Below are 24,442 nucleotides of genomic sequence, written 5' to 3'. Positions count from 1 at the left end.
ACCTTTCAGCTAATGGAACATTGCTGCCATATCTTCCCTTAGTTTTTTCTGCAAGCTAAACATATCCAGATTCTCTAACCATTCCTCATAGGATTTGGTTTCCAGATCTTGTACCATCTTGGTAGCTGACTTTACTCCAGTTTGTTGTTACATTTTGTAAACGGTGGTGCCTCAAACTGGACACAGTATTTCAAATGAAGCCTGACTAAGGCACTAGAGAGCAGTGGCGCAGCGTGGGTTGTCAGCACCCGGGGCAAGGCAAGTAATTTGCGCCCCCTAACCCGCACCGCACGCCTGGCACCCCCCCCTCCACAGTGGGCGGTGACCCGGCGGCTCAGATCGGATTCGCACAGCCAGCACTGCAGTGAGAGAGAGTGAGTGAGCCAGGCAGGGGCAGAGAGCTGCGAGTGCGAGCGCGCCCCCCCAGATGTTGCGCCCGGTGCGGCCACCCCCCCCTGCACCCCCCACACTACGCCACTGCTAGAGAGTGAAACAATTATTCCCCTGATTGAATCCTGTTAACAAATACAACTCAAAATTTGCTTTTTAGCAGCTGCAGCCCACTGTTACCTCGTGTTCGATTTGTGATCTATTAGGACATTCAGATCTTTCCCATATATATTATTGCCAAGTCATGTCTTTCCCTTCCTATACCTTTGCTTTTCATCTTTTCTGTGCTGACACGACATCCTTTCTGTTTATTTCAGTTCACTGTTAAGCCTGTGTAGATCATTTTGAATCTTCAGTTGTTGGCTATTCCTCCAGTGCTCTATCATCTGGAACTTTGATAATCATTTACTTAGCTCATTGGGGCCATTTATCAATTCTGTCAGGGTACAGTCTCCATCAATTATAAATCATGCTAACAGTAATATAGCTTAGTTTTACCATGTAATTGATTATATCATAACACATGTAATGAAATGATTTGTTATGTCTGTGACATTCCCAAGATCTACTAAGGTAGTAAATATTTTTAAAAAGAGTAAAGTAAATTTGACATGACTTATAATAGATACATGCAGTCTCTTGTTAGTTGTTTAACACTTATCCGTGTCCTCACTAACTTGATATTTAAAAATCACTGTCATCTTTCTGAATATAGAAGGCAAATGAATACTGTAGCTCTGTAATTTCTCAGATCCTCCTCTTTTTTTGAAGATTTGCTATTCTCCAATCTTCTCAGACCTCACTAGTTCTCAAACATTAGCACTTCTACAGTAACCTTTACTCATTCCTTAAGTAACCTAAGATGTAATTCATTTAACCCCAAAGAATTGAATTCATTTAAATCAGTTAAGTGGGTTTCTTTTAAAAAAAAATCTTCTCAATATGTATTCTGAGCTGCATCTCACTCCTTTCACTAGTGGAACAATGATGGCTAGCTAATTCTTTGTTCTCTTCTGAGACAAATGGATATAAAATACAAAGATAAGACGTTCTGTTATCTTGTCATCATCCATTACAAACTCATTTCCTTTTCTTTACAATATAACCTCTGGGTTTTTTTCAGGGTATCAGGCATTCCTTACAAGCCTCAGCTTATTTAGACTTTCAGTGTTTTTGACAAAATTCTGATTTCTGGTGACTGATTTGATTCTATGCCTTTCCTTTTATTTCTTACACATTTTAGCCTTTTCTTTTCAGCCTTTTAGAAAGCTCTATGTACATTGCAGTGGGTTTTTAGATGTCTCTCATTTTTCCTTCCAGTCATCTCATGTGTGTTGGCAAGAATTAGGTTCTCCATTCTTTCTTCTTTTCCCCACACATAAAGTTGCCAGCAAGACAAAACAGATTTTTTTTTAACTTCTATAACTTGGCAATAGAGTCAGATCTCTTTCCAGTACTGCTGATGCTGAACCTCTGGATTGGTGATACTGAAAACCTCCAGCAGTTTTATGAACATCATGGTGGGGGGATAAGATGAAGCTCCTTAGGGTACTGTAGGTCAGTGTCCCAGACGTTAAACAGTGTTTCTCCAGCACTACCTATTTGAAAAGGCCTGACAGAAAGACTTGTATCACTGTTCCACTAAGTCAGGGGTGTCAAACTCAATTTCATTGAGGGCCGCATCAGCATTGCGGTTGCCCTCAAGGGGCCGGGTGGGTGTGGCCTGGGTCGGTGTGGCCTACTGGGTGGGCATGGCTAGAGTGCATATGGCCTACTGGGTGGGCATGGCCAGCTCTACATCGTTCGCATGAAGGGTGCCTATGGGGGCCTGGGCAGGAGTGGGACAGATCTGAGGGTCTCTGGCAGAAGGAGGGTCTCTGGGCCAGGGCCAAGGCAGTGGGGGCCGTTCCCTCACTGTTTCCAGGATGGCTTCGTGGGCCACATGAAACCACTTCGCGGGCCGGATCCGGCCCCCGGGCCTTGTGTTTGACATGTCTGCACTAAGTGATCCAGTATTGGATTTATGATGAACAGTACTGAAAGTGCTGAGATGACCAGGAGAACTATTAAAACTGAATCTCCCCATCTAGTTTTCGGCTTAGGTCATCCCCCAATTGAACAAAGCAGTTTCAGTACCCTATTCTGACTGACAGCTCAGTTGAAATATACCAGATCCAGAAAATCAGTACTATTCAGATATATTTGGAACTTTAAGATTCCCCAAATCTTGGCCCTTTTTCTTAGAAAGAAACATTTGAGACTGGTCTATAATTGCTCAGATTTCCCTGGTTAAGGGAGAGTTTATTAGTAAAGGTCTTAAAATTGCCTCCTTGGGTTGGGGATACATATCCCTCCCATAAAGTGTTGATGATTTTCCTTAATAGGGACCTAATAAAGGTGGACTTAAGCAGATGATACCCCTCATCTCTAGAATTGTTCTAGACTCTAGAACCTTTATCTTGTCTTTTTGAGATGCTAAATTATAGCATCAAGACACTAGATTAGAACATAAGAGAAGGAAGATTAAACTTGCATCTAATAAGGCACAGCATAAAGCCCATTTAAAGACCTATGCTGTGGTGATAAGCACATCAGAAAAACCATTTTTCTCTGTCCAGATACATCTCAAATTTGTGTTTGTTAGATTGCATGAGTTTTGAATGGGCTGAATCATACTCTTTGTTCATCCCTTCCTCCTCCCAGAATCATAGAATTCTCAAAGTCTTACTGTAGTGCTTTTAAATATATTTTATGGAAAAAATTCTTCTATTTAGGTCAGTGTGAATGCCAGTATTACTACAGAGGATATCTGGTACATCTGTTAAACAGGTTAACTGGATCAATTTCAATTTTAGGAACCCAAGAATGTAGTGAGATAGTCTGAGCAATATGTTTTGCCTCTTAGTCTTTACATCGTTGCTCGGCTTGCCTTCCAGTTAATTCGTAAGAGGATATTAGAAATGCTTTTGTTAACACCGTAAATACCTCTCTGAGGATTAAACAGGATGCTGCCTTGTTAAAGGAGGTAATTATTAGTCCACTTAAAAAGAAGTCTCTGCTAGTGCTTTGGGACATAGGCATAAAAGGCCAAACCTTTACACAGTTGAGCAAGACAATCAAGAGAGACAATCTGGGGGGAAATTGTTTTTTACCCATTTAAAATTCACTTGTGGCTATGGAACCGAGGCTGGCTTTGTTAGACTAATTAATTATCTTTGAGGATATCAAATATAGATTGTAGTTGTATTCTTGACATCTCAGCAATACTATCTACTATGATACCCTTGTATCACCTGAGAGGTCTAGGGCAGGGGTCCCCGGTCCGTGGACCAGTACCGGTCCGTGGCATGCCAGCAACCAGGCCGCACAAACAAGCAAAGCTCCATCCTCAGGATGCAGGCAGTATTCAAAAGCACACCCCCTCTGGTCCACAGAAAAACCTCTCTCCACGGAACCAGTCCCTGGTGCCCAAAAGGTTGGGGACCTCTGGTCTAGGGAGAAGCAACACTGCCTCACAATGTTTTTGTTCTTATGCCTTATATAGCTTTCAGATACTATTAATTGGAGACTATTAATTCTCCAAAATGAGAGATACATTCTGTGGTGAGATTTGGAGTTATTTTTTCCCTTATTGTTTCCTGTCTTTTGTTATAAGCCACCCAGAATCATTGGGAGCTGGGCAGCTTGCAAATGGAATTTAATAACATCTTCCTGAAACCCAAAGATATTTCCTGGTAATAACTTGACGTTATTGGTTGGGCATCCTTGAATGCTGCCCACTGGTATTGGATTGGATGAGGGTGGTAAATTAAATCTGAATCCGATCAAGACAGAAGTTTTCATTATAAAGGATCATCATTCTAGAGAGATGGCAGGTCTCTCAGGCTTGAATTATTAGTAGATATTATTAGATTTTTATCCCACTTAAAAAAAACTTGGTCAACTCAAAGCAGCAAATGTTCTTAATATTCCTGCCTAGTCTCCCCATAACGGTAACCCTGTGAGGTGGGATTAGGTGAGAGAGAATGACTGACCCAAAGTCACCCAGCTGGCTTTCATGCCTAAGGGAGGCCTAGCCCTAGAACTCACAATCTCCTGGTTTCTAAGCCAGCATCTTAACCATTGCATCAACTTGGCTGTCTGAATGGGATATACTCTCAAAAGGACCAAGCATGCAGTTGGAGGATTTTCTAAATCCACATATTTATCTGGTTTCCCAGCCAGGAGCACCTATTTTCAACCTTGCTAATTGTAGCCTTCTAGCAGGAAATGAAGGGACATGGTGGCTCAGTGGGTTAGGAAGCTGAGCTTGTCGATCAGAAGGTCGGCAGTTTGGCGGGTCGAATCCCGAGTGCCACGTAACAGAGTGAGCGCCTGTTACTCATCCCAGTTTCTGCCAACCTAGCAGTTCGAAAGCACGTAAAAATGCAAGTAGAAAAATAGGGACCACTACGGTGGGAAGGTAACAGTGTTCTGTGCGCGTTTGGCATCTAGTCATGCCGGCCACATGACCACGGAGACATTCTCGGACAAGCGCTGGCTCTTCAGCTTTGAAACGGAGATGAGCACCGGCCCCTAGAGTCGGAAACGACTAGCACGCATGTGCGGGGGAACCTTTACCTTTACCTTTTAGCAGGAAATGACTTCACATTGTAGAGTAACCCCCTGCTTACTACAGTATAATATAAAGTAAACCATGTAGGGCTGATTTCTATCTAGTTTAGAAAATTCAGTTGATACACAGCTCAACAGCTAGGCTGGTCTATAGGGGAATTCTGAAAGGCTACCAGTTTCCTCCTAGCTGAAATATGAAGTGCTGCTTATTTGTTTTAAAGCCATATTTAGAATGGTGGGGTTACTCTTTTTTTCACTGTTCTTGAGGTTAGTTGCAGGTGCAGTGATCAATTAACATGTATTAAGGAGACTGCTTTTAAGACAAATGCCCTCAGGTTAATATGGATTTCAAGAAAGCTCTCCATATGATCAGGATTGCACTAAAACAATGATATATTGCAATCAAAATGAGATATGGATGCTTTAAATTAACGTGGCTTAGAAATACTTTTTTAATTTCAGTTGTACAGTTGAGTTTATCTTTCTTTTTTTTAAATAATCTTGGTCCTTGGAATATAGTGCTAAATTTTTAAATGGTAAGGAATATTATTTTCTCAGTGAAGAAATGGAAAGCAGTAATGTAATCATGGCATCAATTTATTGCTGCATTGTTCTGATTGCTTTCCTGCAGAACGTTCCTATTACTGGCTCTGGGATTCTTTAACCAGGAGTAGGGATTGTAAATTAAAATCAATCACAATTCCCAACATGCACTATCATGTCATTTTTGGACTTAAAAGGCAGTTATTACAACAGCTAAACAGAAGGTTTAAGTAAGTGCTCTAAATTATCTCCTCCACTAGCAGTAAGCAGATCAGTAAATCTATCCTGGTTGAGCTTTTATTACTGTTACCAGCTGAGTTGCAGTGCCCTGAGAGGGGATCTTGTAGCTTAATTCAATCACATTTGCTTTTCTTCCAATTCCTCTGCTATATTGGAAAGATGTAATTTTCCATTTCTGTGAATGTTTTCCTGAGTAAAAAGATAGAAGACAAAAGTGACGCATTGGATTCTTTCCATCTAGCCTTCCAGCGGGTGTAGAATTGGGTGGATTACAAATTGTGTAAGTAAATCAAACAACCTATAAACATATTGGTTGGCATGATTTAGGATGGACATACAGCCCAGTAGCAGAGATCTCTGGGTGGCTTAGAGTAACAACAAGAACATTAATACAATGCCAATAAATTTGATGGGAGTATTTAAAAAACATCCAGTGGCAGAAAATAAAAGTAGAATGATAAATTGTCAAGCAGTGCCAGATTTCATTTATACATAGATAGAGGTAGGGGTAGATTCAGATATGTTTGAACTTGGTTTTAAAGAGCCTGAAAAATAAAAAAGGGCTTTGCTTAAAGTCCCAAATCTTCTAAGTAGGTAAAAAGTGAGTGCCCAGCATGTAAAATATGAAGGAGAAAGCCCTTTCTGTGATTAACACTCATTTGGCTGGGACACTGAGTTTAAGGGCTGAATCTATTGAGGTAGCAACTAGTGGTTCACAGGCTAAAGAGATCCAATACAGACCTACTCCAGCTGCCTCCTAAGCCATCAAAAAAAATGCTCAGATATCAATTAACTTGGAAATGTGGGAGGAGAAAGCTTAGAGTTTATTTTAGGGGGCAGAACCCAAGAAAGATTTTGACTTCTTTGCACTGTAGAAAGCAGAATAAATTGGATATAATAAGGCTTCATAATTGGGACCACGCATTACATTAAATCCTCGTTGGTTGTAATCAAGATCCGTAAAATGCATTTTGCAACAATCACAATAGGATTCACATTGCGCTAAGTCAGAATTAAATCATATAGTTTACTATCAAACACAGCAAGCAAAGATTATCCTTGCCAGTGCTTTTTTGTAAGAAAAAAGGTGCCGGAACTCACATCTTGTTAATCTTTTATTAAAATAATTATATATTCAGTTCTTAGCAGGACCGGTGGTTGGGAAGTAATTAGTTTTTTTTTCCATTTTTAAATTTGGGGTCACACTTTTACACTAAAAATTTAAAAAAGATTTTCAATTCACCAACAATTTTTTAAAATAAAGAAATTATTTACCTGTCACACGTAGTCAATCACTGTACACACACTCACCCACGTCAGTTGTGTAACAAAACATAATGGCCGCCACCCACAGTAAGCACTCAGCGCGTGACCACAAGACCAATCACAAGCCGAGCAGTGCCACAAGCCGAGCAGCACCATCACAACCAGCATGGACAAAGTACGCTTGCATCAGACTCGACACACAAGCAGCCCTCATGCACCGTTTTAATGATTTTGCCTCCGACCTGCTACACTTGACAGGGCGATTCAAGTCCACGTGGAGCAATTTTTTTTTTCAAAAGTTACTGTTAAAACTTGGAAAATCCATTAAAAAAAAGGTGCCAGAACTCTGTTCTGGTGCGTCCTATGACAAAAGAAGCACTGATCCTTGCTATCTATGACCTTGTCCCCATAGCTTCACATACAGCATATTTGGTTTGGACGTTATCTTTTGTGTCTTCACCCATGCAAAAAATGTCAGATGAACTTTTGTGCTTATACAGAGTAAATGTTTAAAATCCCGTCCCCTTACTTATACAAAAATGGATTCCATTCAGTGCTACTGATTCATGCCAAAGAAAAAACCATTTTCACATATTGCACTGTTTCACTGTCACACAAATCTACAGAGACTGATGTGTTTTACATCTCTTTTGAATGCATGGATTTATTTGTATTTCCAGACTTGTCCCAACCAGCATCATTCATTAAATGAATTAAAATGCAAACAGTAGGACAAATGCTTTGGTTACAAAAATATCTTCTTAATAGTGGCATGAGTTTGTCTGGTAGTACAGTCATCTGTTTCCTTCCATTGCTGTGAAAAGTTTTGATTATTGATATTCATAAGGCAATAAAATAATACAGTAATGTAAATCAGTGTGAAGGGAAGCTGTAATTGATGAAAGCCAGAAAGAATTTCTATTATTAACAACTCATAATAGAGGAGATAACTCAAGATTTTTTTTTAATGATGATGAGCATGATAGCGATAATGATTGTATTATGCCTTTGTCAGAATATAAGTGGTAAATAAAATGCATAAGTTTGGATTTGGAGACGATGTCAAGTTTCAAGGATTTTGCTTCCTTGATTACCAGTAGTAATCAATTTGCCCTTTTTTTGTGTCAACCTCCTCCTCTTTTTGTGGTTAGAACACCATATAATTCTTTATTGGCCTAATGTGATTGAACACACACAAAGAGTTTGTTTCTGATGCGTGAGCTCTCAATGTACATACAAGCAACAAGAGATAAATCATGATCATAATCATAAAATGCAATCATCATAAATCATAAGATTTTGATTTGATTTGATTTATTATATTTATATGCCGCCCTTCTCCCTAAGGACTCAGGGCGGCTCACAACAATAAAAACTAAAAAAGAACATGAAAATACAAAATTTAAAAAAGAATTAAACAGTAGATATGTTCAATACATAGTAATTTAACCCCATAAAACCAAATTTAAAACCATAGTCAGTCCAGGTCCGATTGTTGAAACATCCATGTCTTCAGGTCACAGCAAAAGGACCGAAGGTCGGGGGCCATCCACAGCTCCGGAGGCAACTTATTCCAGAGGGTCGGCGCGCCCACAGAGAAGGCTCTCCCCCTAGGGGTCACCAGCCGACATTGCTTAACCAATGGAACTCTGAGGAGGCCGACTCTGTGGGAGCGAACCGGGCGATGAGAGGTTGACAATGTGATAATTGTAGGGCACTAAATAATCAGTCAACATAAATCATAATAGGATACTAAATAAAAGCAATCAACATAAATCATGAGATACAAACAACAAAGTTATAGTCATAAAAAGCTAAGGAAATAGGTGTGATGTGCCCTATAAGGGTTTTTTTTTCCTTTCCTCTGCTAAGTTCCCAATCTTCATGTTCATTATTATTTTCTTCCATGCCACTCACTTACTTACCTCATCTTGAGCTGCACTTCTGCAAGCTTCTTAGACTTAACTTTCCTGCCAGGTTCTTACTGGGGCACAGCATCCAGTATCTTTGCTGTTAGTGTCATCTCTTCATCACCCTCAACTAGCTCAGCTGCCCATTGATTTCCAGGATATCTGTAGTTACTGCAGCCTGCATGCTCCATAACCAGCAATAACTCTCTGCAACAGCTGATTGTCCCACATTTTTAACTTCAGTCTTGGAATTGTTGTGATGCTGTTATCATGGTGCCTGTATTTATTGGTATTCTCTCAAGATCTCTATTTGTAACCTCAGTTGAAAATATTCCCAGGAGTAAGCTCAATTCTTGGAGACTACACAGATGTATCTGGAGGGCTAGGGGGCAGGAGGTTGTTGGCAACAGGGCTAAAATGGTTTGCCTTCGCCTTCTGATTTTTCTTTAACTTTCTGCTTCGACCTACATACTTAGGACTTCGTATTGCTCTCCGTGTGTCAACCAAGTTCTACTTTTACTTCAAGTTGGGCTATGCATTTGGCCCTTCTGTGATTAAAATTATGAACCCATCTTCCAAACAAAACAAAATCATACAAAACCATACAACTTTTAGATTTCCATAGTATTTAACAATTTTAATCATCTGAAGCGGCATTCTTTTGCAGCTGTCCTTGTTTGCCTTTTATGGTGCTAAAGGTAAATCCTCAATTGAATTGATGACTTCATGAACGTGTCCACCTAGGTTTCTTGGCAGCAAAAAGGAGACACCTTTTTTTTTAACTTCTTAGTTTTGCCCATAGCCCAATCAAAAAGCTAAAGGTTTTTTTCCCCATAAAGAGTTCCTAGGTTTAAGCAACAGTCCAGGTGTTTGTTTGTTTTTCCCCAAACACTTTTTAATCTTATAGCTGACTCTTCCTTTGTTCCCAGCTGTCTTCAAGGTTATTTGCAATTCAAAGGAACAACTTTTTCTTTGTTTCTGGGCATTCTGCCAATTTCTGAGTCCTTATTGTTAGTGTTCTATTCTCTGATTCTCCACTAGATGTCAGCAGTTATTTCTTTTTTCAATTTTTCTTTCCATCAAAAAGTTATTTTTGTTATATATTTTTATAATTCCATCAGAATTTTTTAGGGTATAATCTTGACAGTTTTTTAGTTCCTAGATTTGTCCAGACTGAAATATTTTAAATCAAATTTTAGTATATATCTTTCAACCTTTTATGTTAATTCGCCGCTTCTGTCCATAAGGGAATGGGGAAATAATTCCCTCCCTTCACTTCTGGAGATTTTCTTGCTTTTGTGGATCTTTTCAAGGATTTAAATAGTAGATAGAAGAAAGAAGATCATTACTCTCACCAATTCCAAGCACGCTGTTCACCGATGTTTAAGTTCATGCTTTGGGACTTTGGCTGCAAGCAGCTTGGGCTAGACCAGGGGTAGGCAACCTCGGTTCTTTTATGATTCATAGCTGACTGAGTCATAGCTGACTGAGGAATTCTGGGAGTTGAAGTCCATGAGTCATAAAAGAGCCGAGGTTGCCTACCCCTGGGCTAGATGCTGATCTCATGCTAGCCTTTCTCCTGTCGGGTTCAGAGGGCTTTCTCTGGATCAAACAAAGTGATTGCCATCACTCCGTGATTGACGGGGCGCCCCTCCTTCACAGTCACTTTGGATCCATCTAGGGTCCCCCAAGCAGGAAGAAACTAGCCGTGGGGAGCGGAGGTCCTCTCTCACGCAGCCATGCGCTGCAGATGCAAAAACCGGGTGCCCTTGAAGTTCTAATGTGTTATCCCACTTAGCTTTTTCAAGATCAACCTATTAACATCTGCTTTAGTTGCATGGTTGATAGCAGCTGGAATCTGGTAAGTATAAATCAGCATGATCCATATTCTTAGGATGTAGAGTGACTTTGCTGTTTTTATATACATATACAATTTTATTAAAGATTTTTCAAAATAATATAAAAAGATGCATAAAGTAAGAAAAAGAAAAGGAAGAGAAATGCAAGTGCAAAAAGGAGAAAAAGAAAAGAAAAAAATAGAAAAATAGCCATCTCAGTATATTCCATCATTTTCACCAACTATTCCTCCATTGTGGATAATGCTGAATTTTTCCATCTTTGTACATACAACAATCTTGCTGCAGTTATCATGTACAAAGTTTTGTCACTTTATACCAATTGTTGGGTTTTGCTTTGGTTTTGCTTTACTGGGTTTTGATTATGATTTAAGTAAAGTTGCTGAATAAACAAAACAAACTTACCGTACTTCTTGTTTTGGAATTGGCATATGATATAGTAAAGTGATTGCCTAAAATCTTCTATGAAAATTGTAAATTTTAGTGGTAACATGAGAATATCGGGCAGCTTTAAGATCATAAATTACTGTATCAGTAGGACTCCAAAGGAGCCATGATTCCAATTCTATAAACAATGTTTAATAAGTCATTTTAAAATAAATCAGAAATAACCAACAGCAACATTGTTAATTTGGAACAACATTAACCACGTAACATAATGGAAAAAGTCTTAGCAAGAGGCAACATCTGGCCAACTATATCTGGGCTCAAAAGCTAAACAGGGTTAGCCCAGATTATTACTTAGATCAGCAGGAAATTCCAGAGCTGGGAAATGACAAAACATCCCAAAAGAATACAGTGACAAACCGTTTCTGCATTGTTTTAAGAAAACTGCATGATTGTGTCCATGTAATTACCAAACTGGATCTAATTGTGACTTGAAGAAGACATTGCCTTTAATAAGGCAGAGAAGTATAAACAAGATGGAAAATGAATTTATTTTATTTAATAGTACATGTATACTGTATAGACCAGGATCTGCAACCTTGACAACTTGTGGACTTCAGCTCCCAGAATTTCTCAGCTAGCTATGCTGAAGTCCACAACTCTTAAAGTTGTCAAGGTTGCAGACCCCTGGTATAAACAAAGATAATCCTCAATTACAATCACAATTAGGACCAGAATTTCTATTGATAAGCAAGGCGATTATTCAGTGAGTTGTGCCTGATTTTATGATCTTTTTTGCCATGGATATTAAACAAAACACTGCAATTGTTAAGTAAATCATTTGGTCATTAAGTGATTCTAACTTCTCCCATTTACTTTGTTTATCACAAGCTGTCTGGGAAGGTTGCAAATGGAAATCACATGACCTGGGTGCTGCAACTGTCCTAAATACATGCCAGTTGCCAAGCACCCAAATTCCGATCACATGACCATGAGGATATTATGATGGTCTTGAGTGCAAGGACCAGCCGTAAAGTCACTTTTTTCAGTGCTGTTATAACTTTGACTAGTCATTAAACAAATGGTTGAAATCTGTAGTCTCAATCGTCTTGGTCTTCAAAGAGAGATGAAATAATAATAATAATAATAATAATAATAATAATAATAATAATAATAATAATAATAATAATAATAATAATAATAATAATAATAATAATAATAATAATAAGTTGGAAGGGACCTTGGAGGTCAACCCCCTGCTCAGGCAGGAAATATACAATCTATTTGGAGAAAAGACTCAATGTTAAAAAGTATTACTTAAAAATTTCTTGGAGAAAGATGCATCGACAAATAATAGCTGGGTACAGTTCAGGGTTTGAGCCTGTGGAAAAGGAGCTTTAGGATGGGCTTTGAGAGTAATGGAAATATGCACAGGAGAATTTATTGTCTCTTTAATATATAGAGCCACTTCTCTTTTTTTCTGTTATGCTGACGCATAGTAAGGTTTTCCAATTTTTGAATATTCCAATAGTTTATAATGTGCTTTTATATGTATTTGTTGCAAACAAATTATATCCAAATTCAGTTTCCATAGTTTCCTAAAAATCTTGTTTTTTTTAATTGGGGAGTTCAATCCATTTATGTTTACTGAAAAGATTCCATTTTCTTTATCCATTTCCATTTACTTATATTTCGGTCTAACCGATCTTTGTTCTCTAGCAAGTCCTTCATCCTCCCCCTTTTGGAGACCTTCCTCTTTTTGTTCTTTTATTTGTGCAGTTGCTCCTTGAGTCTTTTCTTCTGTTTGTTTCTGCTCTTTACTCTCCCCTTGACCTCTTTTAACTCCTTCATCCAAAATTGACCTATTCTTCTCTTCAAAGTCTTCTGCTTTCCAAATTGAATCAAGTCTATATCTTGTATTGTTCCAGTTTATTAAGATGCCTTCTGGCATCAGCCATCTAAAGTTTATGCCATTAGCCATCAATTTCGTAGTCAAAAATGGTACTGTCTTTGTGAATCTGTAACTCTCTTAGGTATCTGTTTTAAGACCACAATTTCTTTATCTTTATATTGTATTGGTTCATCTCTTACTTTCCGCAGTATTTCATCTCTTGTTGTCTTCCTTGCAAACCGTACATGTACTTCTCTTGGTAACTTATTTCTTCTTGCATAGCTTGAATTGAAGCGGAATATCCCATCTAGTTCAAGTTGAATTTCCCCTTGATCCGCTTTCAGAGCCTCCTCCAAGATGTCAATAATCACCTCTTCTATGTTTTCCGCTTTATCTTCAGGAATGTTTTGGAATCTTAAATAGTGTTCCGCATTTGCCATCTCTAAAATCTTAATTTCGTTATCTAATTTTTCATTTTCTCGCAGTAACATTGCTATGTTTTTGTCATTACCATCTGTTTTTTCTTCAATCTTACGTATCTTCTGTTGGTTTTTTATTATCATTTGATTTTGAGTTTCCAGTTTTCCCTTTATATCCAAAAATTCTTCATTTAACTTCTCCAGTGTTGCTTGTGTGCTTTTATGATTCTCTTGTGACTCTAAATGGTTCCTTTCCAAAGTCTCTTGATTCTTTAACATACGGTAAGATCCTGAAGAAATTTTAATGAAATCTGTGTTTCACTTTGAGTTGTGGTCTTTTTCCTTTGCAATAGATCTCTGTGTTGTAGGACTAGATTGTCCTACTGAGGGTGCAGAAGAAGTTTTTTTCATAAGTCTAGTAATGTTTGATGAAGTCATTTTGAAGTTTACAGTCTATAGCCAAAATAACGTCTGTTTAAATTTAGTCAAATTCAATAGAAGTAATTTTAAGTTTCAGTCTCATAACAAAGCAGCCTTTATCAGCTGCAGCTGTTCTCTTCAAGGTTAAATTCCAATCAACAGAGCATGTTACAAAAATTTCGTTCTTTTTTTTCACCACTAGATGTCGTCCTTGGCTTATTTATCAATGTCCAGTATTTTTAACAAAGAGCCTCTTCTCCCCCCCCCCATGTAATTACCCGCCGCTTGTAAATCTTCTGGGGGTCTTTGCTTTCCATCTCTTTCCACTTAGGGGTTCAACATTTATAGACCTCTAAGAGAAGAAAAGGAAACATCTTGCTCACCCAGCTTTAGCACGCAGTTGAAATTCCTCTGATTTATGATTCTTTGCTTCCCGCTGGAGACGCCTATGGCCAGAGATTTAAACAGCCTTTCTCTTTGTTTTCCAGAGGGTCCTGCAGTTTGCTCTGGTCGGGTGCCCCCTGATCTGAGCTCCTGAAGTATCCCTCCTCCTTCATTGCCCCTCCAGGGTAATTTTCCAACCCTTTAAGGGTCGCTAGACGAAGAAAAACCAAGCTGGAAAGCCGAACACTGACTTTCCCAAATTGTCCTGACGGGAGCCAAACAGGATGAAGAAGGAAGAATATTAATGGTAGAAATTTATCTGCATCAAAAGCAAATATTATTAGTGGCAATTTATGCACCAAATGACAATCAAGAAAAGTTCTATAAAAATTTACATAGAAAAATAATAGAAATGGAGTATCAAAATATTTGTTTACTAGGAGATTTCAATGCAATAACAGATGGAAAAATTGATTATAAAAGTAACAAAACAAGGAAAAATGGTAGAGGAAGACTACCTAAGACATTTTTTGATATGGTGGAGGAAATTGGAATTCAAGATATTTGGAGGGAAATAAATCCACAAAAATTACAATATACTTTTTACTCAAATAGCCAGAAATCCTGGTCAAGAATTGATATGATTTTGGATGACTGCTGACTTGAGAATGAATGTGCAGGACATTGAAATAGAAATAGGCATATGGGCAGATCATAACCCTCTGAAAATGACTTGGAAAGGGACACAAAAAAGGCTAAGATGGACTTTAAACTGTTCCATATTAAAGGAAAAAGAATTTATAGAGTTAAAAAGAAATGGAATTCTTTTTTAAAGAAAATAAGAAAGAAGATACTACGATACAAAATCTATGGGACACAGCTAAAGCATACTTTAGAGGTATAGCTACATCATATATGGCAAGGAAAAATAAACAGAGAAAACAGCAATATGCATTATTAAGAAAAGAATTTGGAAAGTTAGAATCAGAATTGCAAAATAATCCACAAAAAAGACTTTAATAAGAGATATGGATATGATAAAACATAAATTAAATTTGTTAGATTCAGAAAAAATGGCAGAACAGATAAAAAGAGCGAAACAGAATTTCTTTGAAAATGCCAACAAGCCAGGAAGGTGGTTAGCTTCTAAACTTAAAAAACAGAAAGAAAAAAAATGATACATAATCTATTGGATGGGAAAGGTCATTTACAATATAAAAATGAAGAAATAAAAAAGACAGTTAAAGAATTCTATAAGGATCTCTATGATAAAAGGAGACTTCAAGAGAGAAAACTGTAAAATATTTGAAAGATAGTAACCTTCCGAAGATTTCAGAGACATTTAAAAATATGCTAGATGAAGGAGTTACAATGATGGAAATAACAGAGGCTATAAAGAGACAAAAAAATGGTAAAGCTCCTGGCCCAGATGGACTTCCGGCAGAACTATACAAAAGTCTACAAGAAATATTAAGTGATCTGTTGAAAGATATTTGCAATGGTCTTTTATTAGAAGCTAAAATGCCGATGACGTGGATTGAAGCAAACATTACCTTAATACTAAAAGATGATTCAGATTTGACTCAGATTAAGAATTATAGATCGATTTCATTACTTAATGTGGATTATAAAAATTTTACTTCAATAATGGCGGAGAGACTGAAAAAGTATCTGGTTGAATTTATTCACCCAGATCAAAATGGCGTTTTACCAAAAAGACAAATTAAAAATAACTTAAGAATGATAATAGATGTATTGGAATACTATGAACTACATCCAGGGAAACAAATGGCATTAATATTTTTAGATGCTCAAAAGGCATTTGACAATCTTTCATGGCAGTTTTTGATTCATCAATTACAAATAATGGATTTTGGACAGAACTTCATAAATAAGGTAAAAACAATATATAATAAACAAACCACCAAAGTGATTGTGAATGGAGATTGTACTGAGAGTTTTGAAATAAGGAAAGGCACAAGGCAAGGATGCCCTTTATCTCCTTTGTTATTCATTTTCACTTTGGAGGTTTTAAATCAGAATATAAGACAAGATGCAGAAATTAGAGGCTTGGAGATAAAGGGTGAAACATATAAATTACAAGCATTTGCTGATGATTTGGTATTTATTTTGGAAGATCCCTTGGAGATGATTCCAAAATTGTGGGGGAAATTAGAACAATATGGTGAAGTAGTGGGATTAAAAATAAACAAGGAAAAAACTAAGATAATAGTTAAAAATGTTACGGATAAGCAAAAAAGTCGAATATCAGAAGTGACAGAGGTACAGATAGTGAAAAAGGTAAAATATTTGGGTATATATGTATCAGCTAAATGTTCAACATTAAAAGAAGATAACTATACAAGGTTATTGAAACAAATAAAGTTAGACGTTGAAAAATGGAAGAATTTAAAATTGTCTCTATTAGGAAGGATAGCTACAATTAAAATGAATATATTGCCTAAGATTCTATTTTTGTTTCAGACAATTCCGATAAAACTTGGGGGAATTTTTTTAAAGAGTTGAATTCTTTAGTTTTGAAGTTTGTATGGCAAGGAAAAAAAGCTAGAATAAAGAGGAAAACTTTGCAAGATACTAAAGAAAATGGAAGTTTTAGTTTACCTGAGTGGGCTTTGTATTATCAAGCATCTGTACTGACATGGGTGAAAGAACGGATAATGCTTAGGAATAAAAGGTTGTTATGCTTGGAGGGACATGACTTACAGTTGGGATGGCACACATTTTTGTGGTATGGGGAAAAAAATTCTTGGATATTTTCAAAACCATTGTATTAGAAATGCTTTGATAACAGTATGGGGAAAAATTAAAATGAAAATATATGTAAAAATTCCAGGGTGGTTATCAATTGAAGCTTTTTCACATGTAAACTTGTTAGATTTTGAAAAAAACTTGGACGTATAGAGACATTTTAGATGTTGATGGGACATTAAAATCGAAATAAGAACTGGAACATCAGGTATCAACATGTCATGGTGGGTATGCTTACAAATACAAAACAGATATGAAAAAGATATGAAAATGTATGGATTTTATAAAGAACAAAATGTGTTTGATAAGATATTAACTTCTGATGAGAAATTAAAAAATTGTATAATTTTTTGTTAACTTTAGAGATGGAAAGTGAACAAATTAAAGGGACAATGATAAGGTGGGCGGAAAACTTTGGTTATAACATAGAGAAATTATAAATTGACAATTTCAACTGCATACAAAGAAAATTTGTATAAAATGTTTTATAGATGGCATTTACCTCCAGGTAGATTAGCAAAAATGTTTAAAAATGTATCAGGTAAATGTTGGAAATGTAAACATAATTTAGGTACATATTATCATATTTGGTGGACATGTGACAAAGTAAAGGCTTATTGGAAAAAAATACATGCTTGGTTACAAAAAATTTTAGGAGAACATGTAGCATTTAATCCTGAATTTTTTTTATTAGGTATTGTACCAGAAAAGACTAACAAACAAAATTTATATTTGGTTTTACATATTGTAACTGCAGCAAGAATAAGTTATGCACAATGCTGGAAAAATGAACAAATACCGTCAGAAGAAGAGGTAATAAAGAAGATATTGGAATGCGCAAAGATGGACAGATTAACAATGAGATTAAAAGACAAAGAAGAAACAGAATACTATAAAAGCTGGAATCTATTTTATAAATGGTTAGAAGAGAGAACCAAAGAGTAGAATTTGTATATGTATTAGCGTGTTATGAACCCAGCTCGCATGCTGTTTGAAAAACTAACATATGTATGTAGAGAATAAAAAATTACAATAAAAACTTTATAAAAAAAAGGAAATATGCACAGGAGAAAGAACCAATTTTTAAAATACTAATAATCTAGCCTAATAATTCCCTGATCCTCAGGATTTGTGAGCAGAAGATGTTCCCATCATTAGACCATTGATCGTTTAATGGAAATGACAGGGATTAGAAAAAGAGCCGTGTGAAATCAATTATATGTGCTGCTACTAAGCTGCAGTCTCTCGTTGGGTTTCATGGGTTGTGTTTCACCTTTTGTTCCCTCTTATTATGTTTTTATTTCATTACTAAAATAAAGTCATCATGATAACAATGTGATGTTCTTACATAAAAAGAGCACCACTATGATAAGAACAAAAGAACTTTTATTGAAATGCCACTCCTTAGCTTTTTCTGTGAAGTTTAGTGCAATTATATAAGGATGTCACTTCATAAACTATTAAAATCAGTAAACTAGCAATTGAACCTTAACTGCTAAATAGCATATTTCATTACATCATTTTTTAAATTTTTCTTTGCTTGCTAACAAAGCAGCATCGATGTATTTGAGAATAACTTGTATTCCTCTTCTATCTACAGACAGAAAGTATTCTCTAATTTTGGAGTGGTCTGCCTAGAATTTTTGGCAATACACATACAAATCTCATGCAGCATTTCCAAGGGAACCCTTTTTTTTTGATATTCAACACTAAATGGCACAACTTTGAAAAGTTACACGTAAAGGCACACTTGATTTGGGAGAAAGGATCTGGTAGTTGTACAATTGTCAATCAACCAGGGAAAAATAATGAGCCCGTAGCCACCCATTCAGTAAACAAAGGCAAAAATACAAAGTATATTTATTTATTTGTTAAATTTGTTAAACTTACAATAATAAAAAAGGAAGAAAATGAAAGGAGTGTAAAGAAAACAGGAGTAAAATAATAAAACCATAATAAAAACCCTTCAGGTTTCCCACGTTTCAAGGAAAACGAAGGCATCCTGAGGAAACACCACCACCACCACTGAGCTTTTTTCAGCTCCTGAAACGTGGACTGACAGGAAGCCTTGAGGTTCTTAGAGGGATTCATAATACAAATAAAAAGAATGGTTGTTCTCACAGGGAAATATTTTATTTAAGAAAAACACCATGCAGATTACTTCAGTGCAATATTACTATTTATTCTACAAAGTATCACATTCGAATGCTCACTTCTGGCTGCAGTTCTCCAGGTTTCCTCAGAACTAGGCTTGATGGAAATCAAATAGGACCCATTTCCAAGCAGCTTTATCTACAAAATAGATGATATGCACTGTCATCCATATCGTTGGTCCAAAGCCCTGAAGATTTAATTTGGAAATGTAGCCAAGCTAAATCATTAATGATTTAAGATTTAACTAATCTGTCCGATTTGGGGGATTCTACAACAATGTTTTTGCCACGTCAAAAGTGATTGTAATTTGCAAATGTTTTTGGCCCAAAATGTTTTTTTAAGGAGGAAAAGAAACCCCATGCATTCCTCCATTTTAATACTTACCCTGTAAGTATTTATAATACACTATAGTAAGTCCCATTGCATTCAGTTAGATTCAGGGCTTTTTTTGTCATAGAACGCTCAGAACGGAGTTCCAGTACCTTTTTTGGATGGAACCTTGTAGGGTAGGCAAGGTGGGTTGTATGACGTGTGAGTTCCGGCACCTTTTTCTTTTACAAAAAAAGCACTGGTTAGATTTATTCCAAACACATACAGGAATAAAAATCAGACCAGCCCTCTGAGCTGGAGAGGAAGAAACAAACCAAAGTCATTTGTTAAACCCAGTTAGATTAGCTCTCTTTTTCCACTATCACTGCCCCCTCTTCCCTCTGCATTGATTTTTCCCCCTCTCATTGGTTTCAGCAGAAGAAAATCACGTTAGCTTTACAAAAAGGATTGTTTTTCTCATATAAAGGGTGACTCTAGGTAGTAGGGAGGGGCTTGAATTAGGCAATTACAAACCTTCTGCTCCAGTACATATATATTCTGTTTTAGCATCCTATACTGTTAGAGCTTTAACAAGATTTGATCTCCTTTTCTTCAGTGGCTCTCCCTGAGGAAAAAGAAGTCTCTGGAATCCAGAATTATTGTCTCTTTAAAGTATGCCCAAACTGATTTTGCTTTGAAAAAAGCTTCTGTCTAAATGCCCCTCGCCCAACTGACAGCTATTCAGCAGGCATATTTAAGTCTACAAATTTAACATCTTATTCTCCCGCTGAGGCAAATCATACCTATTTAACTAAAGCACATAATATAGTCATTAAAGCTACAGAATCTCTCTCAGGAGAAAAATGTGCCAATCATCCTTGGAACATGAATGGTTTGCCTTGCTCTAACATAGTGATGTTAGTTAGATACAATTCCTCACCCCAGACTACATCACACAAGCAATTAACCCTAACAGTGTACAGAAGGACCTGTGACTTGACTTTCAAAATTAATAATCTGATCCATAGGAAATAATCATGGGCTAAAAAGAGAAGCCTGCTAAATATTTTGCTTTATTCTGTAACCGAATGGAAACCAATCTATTCCTGCTGCTAAACAGGCTGTTGAGTAAGTTACTAACATCTGAACTTTCAGTAAACAATTATACAACTTGGTCTAAAGTGTTTATGGAAGTAGAAAACTCATAACAATTCCCACTGTAACTCAGTGTCACATATCCATCGCCTTCCTTTGCTGATTACATTACACGGCAAGGTTACCAAAGAACCCTTATCATATAACTGATCTTATTATTTATTAAATTTATATACCTCCCAATTCCCCAATAAAGCAATTGTTATTGTTTCCACATAAGAATCAAGACTATTACTGATATACAGTATAATCAGAATATATGCAATATATATATTTAACACTTGATTGAGACAGCCAATCCAGGAAGAAATTGGGATCACAAGTACCTACAGGTTTTCATCAAAATTATGAAAGCAACATCTCACTGAGTGTTTTGTCCTTTTGCACTTGTGTGAGATGTCTCAAGACACTACAACAGGAGTGAAGGTGACAAAACAACAGTGTTATTGTCAGTCCTCACCCTCATGATGCCTCTAATTCTGGTTGATGGTATTGATAGGGCTCAGGGGCAGAGAAGAATTAACACATTCACATTCAACCGGTTCTTCTCTCCAAAATGACAATACCAGATCTGAAGTCTAACGGGAAAAGATCTTTAAACAACCAATAACCAGAACATGAGTTATTCCATAGCTACAGTATCTACATGATCTAGCTTCGGGTTACATTTCTAATAGTCTGCATAGTTTCTTTCAAAGTGGATAGCACTCCCTCAAAAAGAAATTGACATCTTCCTTGCAATCATTTATAATTGCCTTTGAAATAACAGGCAGCAAAAAGCTTTTCAATAGTTTCTTATTTCTGTTGAAGAAAGGACAGACTTAGATACGTGCTGTTAGGTGCTTATGATAGAACTGTATTGTGACAAATGCAGGAACACATTTATGCGCTCTGCTTTCAGGTCTCCAACTAAAACGCTTCAGTCTCTGGCAATTTCTGAAGAGGTTCCTTTATGGTTGTGACTGTAGCAATTCATGAAGAGATTTCAGCCTATGGCAGGGGTAGGCAACCTTGGCTCTTTTATAACTTGTGGACTTCAACTCCCAGAATTCCTGAGCCAGCAGGGGGTAGCCAAGGTTGCCTACCCCTGGCCTAGGGCAGGGGTCGGCAACCCGAAAAAGGAAAAGAGCCACTGGGAACCGGTTCCATCACACACACAAAAAAGTGGGACCCGCATGCGTGCGTCCATGCACGTGCATGCGCAAAAAACGTCTTGCGCATGCGCAAAACGGTTTTTTCTTGCGCATGAGCGGACGCCCACGGTTGCCACCTTCCTGTGTGTGTGATGGAACCGGTTCCCAGTGGCAGCGGCGCCGCCGCCTTCGGCAGCCTGTAAACGTGGCATGGCAGCTCTCCCAAAGAGAGGAGGGCGGCGGCCTGCAAACGGGCCACGGCAGCTTTCCTCCTCTTTGGGGGAGCTGCCGCGGCACGTTTGCAGGCTGCCGAAGGCGGCAGCTTTGCAGGCGGGCCGCAGCAGCTGTTGCGGCCTATGGGCGCGACATTCGGCAGGGCCCCTCTTCGCAGCATGGCGTGAGGCCCTCACCCCCCCACGGACACACCCTCCTCGCCACGGGAGCCACCCCCGCCATCCTCGCACACCACTAGCGCAGGCCCACCTCGTCTTGGGGGCCTGCCCTCCGCATGCCGGCTACATCCTCCGATCGACCGACGCTGCCAGGGAGACTGCCCAGTGTCGGGCTCGACACGCCCGACACCCGGTGAGGCCGCGGAGGGACTCACCGGGCCCCGTGACCAGCTGCTGGCGTCTGTATGCAGCCCCCACATTACTGCGGCCTTCCACCGAGCCGGGGAAGAGCGCGGCCGCCGGGATGACCCAGCAGCCACCGGCGCCTCTCTCGATGCCCCAGCAGCCACCGGGGCCTTCCGGCAGGCCGGGGAGCAGCCATGGAAACGCGCAGCCGGCTGACATGACCCAGCGCCGACGCAGTGGGCCGAGGAAGAGCGCAGGGGTGGGACAGGAGCGAGCGTGCCTGTCCTGCTCCTTTTCTCTTCCAAGCGGCGCTGCTCAGCGGAGACGGCGACGACGACATCGGGGCTTGAGATCTCGCTTTCCCCCCCTCTTCCTCCCTCTCTCATGCTTTACATACACACACACACACACACACACAAAAGCACAGAGTTCCCCTTCCCCCTTGTACAGGAATGAAAGGCCCCCCCGAAGGAACCCCGGCCTCTTCACCGCACCGATCCACTGAGGAGGTTTTTTCAAGCGGGAGACGGGCAGAGCAAGATAGCCGAAGAAGAGACTCCTCAGAAGGCGCCGTCTTTTTCTTCCCCTCCAGCTGCTGGCTCTGAGCCCCAGCTCGCGGGTCTGCCTGGCGGCTTTGCGCGAAGCTTGCCGGGGTCGTTTTGAGATTTACACGTGTCGTTCTCGGGGGGGGAAAGGGGTACCCGACCTATTCCCCCCCGTTGAACGAGCTAGGGGAGGGCAAGAGCCTCTGCGGGCAGGGAGGGAGGAGCGGCGAGAAAGGGACGTTTGGAGCCTCTGCGGGCAGGGAGGGAGGAGCGGTGAGAAAGGGACATTTGTAGCCTCTGCGGGCAGGGAGGGAGGAGCGGCAAGAAAGGGACGTTTGGGTGTAAGCCGAGCAACCCCGAAAATCGGTTTGAGTAGAAAAGGAGGAGCTTTGGCAGGGAGGGAAGTGAGGTTGGAAAAGCAGGCCGGGCGAAGGAAGGGAGCGGAGGCAGCAGCTTTGCAGACGCAGCTTTCTCAAAGAGCGGCGCCGCTGCCCGTTCGCGCAGAGGTACGCGCGCACCTCTCCAAAGGTTTGGGGAGGTGCGCGCGCACCTCTCGGAATGGGTAGCGGCCCCGCTTGTTGCGAAAGCTGCCGCGGCCCGTCTGCAAAGCTGCCGCTTTCGGCAGCTTTGCAGACAGGCCGCGGCAGCTTTCGCAATAAGCGGGGCCGCTGCCCGTTCGCGCGGAGGTACGGAGACCTGCCGACGTTTGGGGAGGTTTGGGGAGGTGCGCGCGCACCTCCCCAAACCTCCCCAAACGTCGGCAGGTCTCCGGACGGCGGCAGCTTGGGAGAGGTGCGCGTGCACTCTCCAAACCGCCGCCATCCTGTTTGCACAGCTGCCGTGAACGCGGCAGGTCTCCGGACGAGACAGCCGCGGCTTGGGGAGGTGCGCGCGCACCTCCACCTTTCGGAAAGGTGCGCACGCACCTCTCGGAACGGGCGGTGCCACTCTCCATTTGGAGAGGTGCGCGCGCACCACTTCCCGTTCAAAGAGGTGCGCGCGCACCGGGCGGCTGGGAGCCGCAGGAGACCCGTGGCCTAGGGGATCTCATGCTTTCATTCCTATGAAATGAAAAGGACAAAGGGAGAATTCCTCCAACCTCAAAAAAAGAACAAAAAAGAAAATTAAAGCTGGTTTCAGGATTTCCCAAACCCATATTCAAATTCATAGACAGGTGCACCACTGTTTGCTTAGTTAAATATTGTTATTTTGTAGTATGTTTAGGAAATAGTTAAAGAAGGTACTACTTAATAAGATAAATACTGCGCATGCAACTCAATTCAAATTTGGATCAAGACACCAATACGTTATCTGGGATCATGTGACATAATCTAATAACCACAGCATGGCAAATTGTTATGAAACACAGTTAGTCACTATTGTGATGCATCTTCTTGTCATTTTGTAAAATTATTTTGAACCCAGAAGATGCTCCCTAGTTATATTTCTGTCCCCCTTCGCAAAAAAAATAAAATTCAT

General features: G+C 39.4%; 1 protein-coding gene across 1 annotated transcript in view; it reads left to right on the top strand.

Annotated features, from left to right (window-relative positions):
- The window catches only part of RPS6KA2 (ribosomal protein S6 kinase A2), a 134,678-nt gene that overhangs the window by 53,207 nt on the left and 57,029 nt on the right, over positions 1-24,442 (top strand). The window lies entirely within an intron of this gene.

This window comes from Vipera berus, assembly GCF_964194415.1.
Source record: "Vipera berus genome assembly, chromosome: 1".
NCBI classification, from domain to species: domain Eukaryota; kingdom Metazoa; phylum Chordata; class Lepidosauria; order Squamata; family Viperidae; genus Vipera; species Vipera berus.
This window is presented reverse-complemented; position numbering and strand designations above follow the sequence as displayed.